The sequence below is a fragment of the Mixophyes fleayi genome, chromosome 4, assembly GCF_038048845.1.
Source record: "Mixophyes fleayi isolate aMixFle1 chromosome 4, aMixFle1.hap1, whole genome shotgun sequence".
Lineage (NCBI taxonomy): Eukaryota > Metazoa > Chordata > Amphibia > Anura > Limnodynastidae > Mixophyes > Mixophyes fleayi.
The window spans coordinates 342,145,894-342,150,674 of NC_134405.1; the positions used below are offsets into that span (position 1 = coordinate 342,145,894).

The window sequence follows — 4,781 nt, forward strand, 5'->3', positions numbered from 1 at the left end:
TGGGCCAGTATGTTGAATATTTTACTGGTGGTTATAAGGGGGGTGTAGTCTTGCCGTTGGACAGATATTTCGCACCGGCCAATAGATAAGGTATTGTCCTGGGTTGGTGGCACAATGGTCTGACCTTTCCACCGTTATTGGTTTTGTGTTTGCTGACTGCCCTGCTCTCGTCCGCCTTTCAGCCCCCTTAGTTTAATATTAGCCATTTAATAAATATATTTTATTCCAACGTTAATTTGGTGTCCGTGTCTTTATTGGTTTATTAAGGTATTATGGTAAACACTAAGAACTTCCACACTGTGCATTTTAGCTGTGTGCTTAGTATAACTGAGTCTATAGATATAATGTGAGTGACAAGCTCAGCCTCGCCCTGTGTGCAGAATGTGATCCCACTGGTTTCTGAGTGTCAGAGACTTTCACTTTCATTTCTCTCTTCTGCTGTCAGTGATGGCGTCTGCTGATCTGAGACAAGAACTGAACTGTTCCATCTGCCTGAACATTTATACAGATCCTGTGACACTGAGATGTGGACACAACTTCTGCCAGGTCTGTATTGATCGTGTGCTGGATACACAGGAGGGGTCTGGAGTTTATACCTGTCCTGAATGCAGAGCAGAGTGTCAGGAGCGTCCTGCACTGCAGATGAACCTAAATCTGTGTAACATAGTGAGGAGCTTCCTGTCTACTCGGCCAGATCAGGAAGAGACTGGGATCTTCTGCACTTACTGTATTCACTCTCCTGTACCTGCTGCTAAATCCTGTCTGCATTGTGAAGCTTATCTGTGTGATAATCATGTCAGAGTACACAGCAAGTCAGCAGAACACGTCTTATCTGATCCCACCACTTCCCTGGGGAACAGAAAATGCTCCATCCATAAGAAGATCCTGGAGTATTACTGCACTGAGGACACTGCCTGTATCTGTGTGTCCTGCAGTCTGATCGGGGAACACAGAGGACATCAGATGGAGTCGCTGGATGAAGCCTCTGAGAAGAAGAAGGAGAAACTGAGAAATGTTCTGCAGAAACTGACCACAAAGAGAGAGGAGACTGAGAGAAGAGTCCAGAGTCTGCAGGAGCGCAGGAGAGAAGATCCGGAAAAAGCAGCTGGTGTAACAGAGACAGTCACTGCCCTGTTTAGAGACATCAGGAGACAGCTGGAAGACCTAGAGAAGAGAGTCCTGAGTGAGATCTCCAGGCAGGAAGAGAGCGTTTCACTCTCAGTCTCTGATCTGATCCAGCAGCTGGAAATAAAGAAGGACGAGCTGTCCAGTAAGATGCGTCACATTGAGTAGCTGTGTAACATGTCTGATCCAGTGACTGTCTTACAGGAACCAGACACAGGTGACTTGTGTGATGATGAGGAGGAGTTGAGTAACATGACTGATCCTGAGACTGTTGTACAAGAAGAGGAATCACACAGGGATAACTCATGTAATACTGAGGGAGATACTGAGGACAGAGAGAGACATGATAAACAGGTCCATGATGTAGGAGATCTGCATGTAGGTCTCATCTCAGGGGCACTACAAATATTATCTGATATAATAACAGGTATAAATGTATGCTTCTATGTACAGGAACCTACAGACATATTACTAGATGTAAACACAGCTGGTAATTATATACATATATCAGATGACAGGAAAACTGCATCTGTGTCAGATATAAACCAAAATCATCCAGATACACCAGAGAGATTTCAGGATTATCCTCAGGTATTAAGCACTGGGAGTTTTTCCTCAGGGCGACATTACTGGGAAGTGGATATCAGTGATTCTGGGAGCTGGAGTGTAGGAATGTCTTATCCCAGTATAGACAGGAGAGGAGATCAATCACTCATTGGATATAATAACAAGTCCTGGTGTTTGGATAGGAATGACGATGTGTATTCAGTGATACATGACAGTGAAGAGATCCAATTACCTGAAAATATTCCCTATGATAGAGTGAGGATATATCTGGATTATGAGGCTGGACAGCTGTCCTTTTATTCTCTGTGTGACCCTATCAGACACTTACACACCATCACTGCCACCTTCACTGAGCCCCTTCATGCTGCATTACATGTATATGAAGGTTGTATACAGATATCTTTGGAGAATCAGGAGCTGGGAGAAATCTGCCCAGAGACTGGTGACATCACAGGGAGGGGAATCTGATTGGTGGGACAATTAGTTTATAGAATGGAGAAGTGGGTGGAGCTACAGCTGTGTATATGTAGAATATGAACCTGGTATAAGTAATAAGTGTATAATCTTGTACATACAATGTCCCAGCAGGTCATACTTGTCTATCTCCCGGAATGTCCTGGAGACTCCTGAATTTCATGTGTTCTCCCAGACCCCCTGGAGAGCAGTCCTTTCCCCCGGACCCCGCCCTCTTCCTAGTGAAGTGGGTGGGACGGGGCCTCAATGACACAATTCGCAGCGAATCACATCATTTTGGCTCCACCCTGTGATTCAATTGTAACATTTCTCTGCCAGGGCCGGGGCCACAATTATTAGACTTGCAGCGCTTCGCCCCCTCCCCTGCACTTACCACTTGGTCATTACAGTCGCCATGTATGCAGCATCTGTGTTTTATGTCCAACATTATCTAACGTCTGTATTCCTGGTAAATCTAAATAATTCTTAGGGGGGTATTCAATTGTTAGCGAGACGGGTGAAATACCCGTGCTCGAAAAATATAACCGTTAATACGGTAATTACTCGCTGAATTTCAGCTCGCAGCTCCTGAAATCCAGCGAGTAAATTACCGTATTAACGGTATTTACGCGCAAATTACCGTATTAACGGTAATATTTTTTGAGCGCGGGTATTTCACCCGTCTTGCTAACAATTGAATACCCCCCATAGCGTCAGGTGTAAAACTCAGAACAATATTGTTATGTAGATCTAATGTCCAATGATTATTCATCAGTTATATGTTAGTAATGTAGATAATAAATGTCACAAATTGTTCCTGTAATATTGCATTATTGTATTAGACGGCCGGTCTCTGTAGCTGTTGTGGTACTACAAGTCCCAGCATCTATGTAACACATACGTGACACATGTAGGCTGGGAGTACTGATCCCGGCTGAGCAGGATATCCGGCTGTATGGCACAGAAATAAAACACTGTGAGATACAGAAGACCCTCTTTGTTTCCCGGGGTCCTCAGATCATAGCTAATCTATACTGAGAGATCTCCCATACTACCAGAAAATGGCTGCCGATCTCATAAACTGTGACATTTTTTGTTATATAACAGAAAAAACAATCAGGGTGCGCCAAATAGAGCAGATCATATGTAAATTATATTGATTAATTAATTAATTAATCAATTATATATAATAATGACTGATTGGCTCCGTTATGTATAAATAAATTTATTTCAATTTAAAAGTAAACAACAATTGTATGTGCCATATGCACTAACTGCAGTAACATCTACAACCTCTAGTCGGAAATGAAATGTCCGTATAAGCAGAATAACATATATAAATCTTGAGTAATAGTCTCATCTTTGAAAAAGTTTTCCCTTGAGCGGACGAAATGCGTTAAGTGGATACATTATAACGGATATTTGCCTACGTCTGGATAAGCAGTCTATCCTTATTTACTATCACTGGACACCAAAATCAAAAGGAGGGGCCTTTTAAACTTTGGAGCCAAAATCCTTAGCCAATAGGAGAGGAGCAGAGTAAATGAATAGAACGGGTCTGCGCATGCGCAGACCCGAAGCGAAGATGGGGCGCTCAGGACGGAGCGAGCAGTCGGCTGAGTCAAGTAAGAGGACCGGGGATCGGTTGTGTATCCCGATCGCCCAGCGTGTGACAGGTGCATACAAATGGCACACCTTCGCAGTAGAGGCAACTTCGCCCACAACGCCAAGGTGATAAGGACAGGATGCAGCATTCTGGTTCCATGCAAACTTCCAGGCAAAGAGATGGATGCCGAAGGCTTAATAAACTGCGGTTGAAAATACACACAACTTCAGGAAGATCTATGAAAGAATGAGTTGATCTCATCGGCTGCCTTGAAAACTTAAGGAGTCCAAGTGAAACAAGCCTCAGCTCTTAATCTTCACGGAAGATGTGGAAAAGATGCACTTCTGCCTTGATAAGTACCACTGGTGGTCTTGGAAACACTAGATACACCCACAGGGGGGACTAGACACGCCAATGGACAGAGTGGAACATACAGCCTTCGGCAGCACCTAGGTGCTACTTGCACAAATTATTTTCCAAAAGTATGCCACATGTGTGCCAGGGATACAGTCAGCATGTCTAACCCCCCTGTGAATAGATTGGTGTACAAAATCAGTGTTACATTTACTTCAACTTTTTTTTGTTGTTTTGTACAAATCTTCTCGGGTATGGTTATTTATGTCACCACATGTGTAATTACGGTAAGAATGACAGAACTCATGAAACCGTATCACAAATGTCATCCAATAAGAACTGTATCTGTCCCTGTGATACATTCTGGGCCTGATTCATTAAGGCATGCAAATCAAACCCAATGTGTGTGTTTTAAAAACTCACGTACTTGATGTAATATCGGACACACGTATCATTGCGTTTGTGTTGCCTTCTCCATGTGATACATGAGCAGATGTACCTTTTTGTAGTTCCCCTGTGGAAAAAGCTTTAGTTTCCACATGGAAACTATTTTTGATTCCCACCTTGTTGGCCTCTTTCCCAGTGTTTCCCCATTCTCACCACTCTCCCCAGTCCCATGAAGACTATCACTAGGTGTCCCTATTCCACTCTTCAGGTTCGACTCATGGTTGTTTCT

General features: G+C 43.4%; 1 pseudogene; it reads left to right on the forward strand.

Annotated features, from left to right (window-relative positions):
• The first annotated feature begins 444 nt into the window (after positions 1-444).
• On the forward strand, positions 445-2,968 carry LOC142153291 (E3 ubiquitin/ISG15 ligase TRIM25-like; annotated as a pseudogene).
• Positions 2,969-4,781: the final 1,813 nt, after the last annotated feature.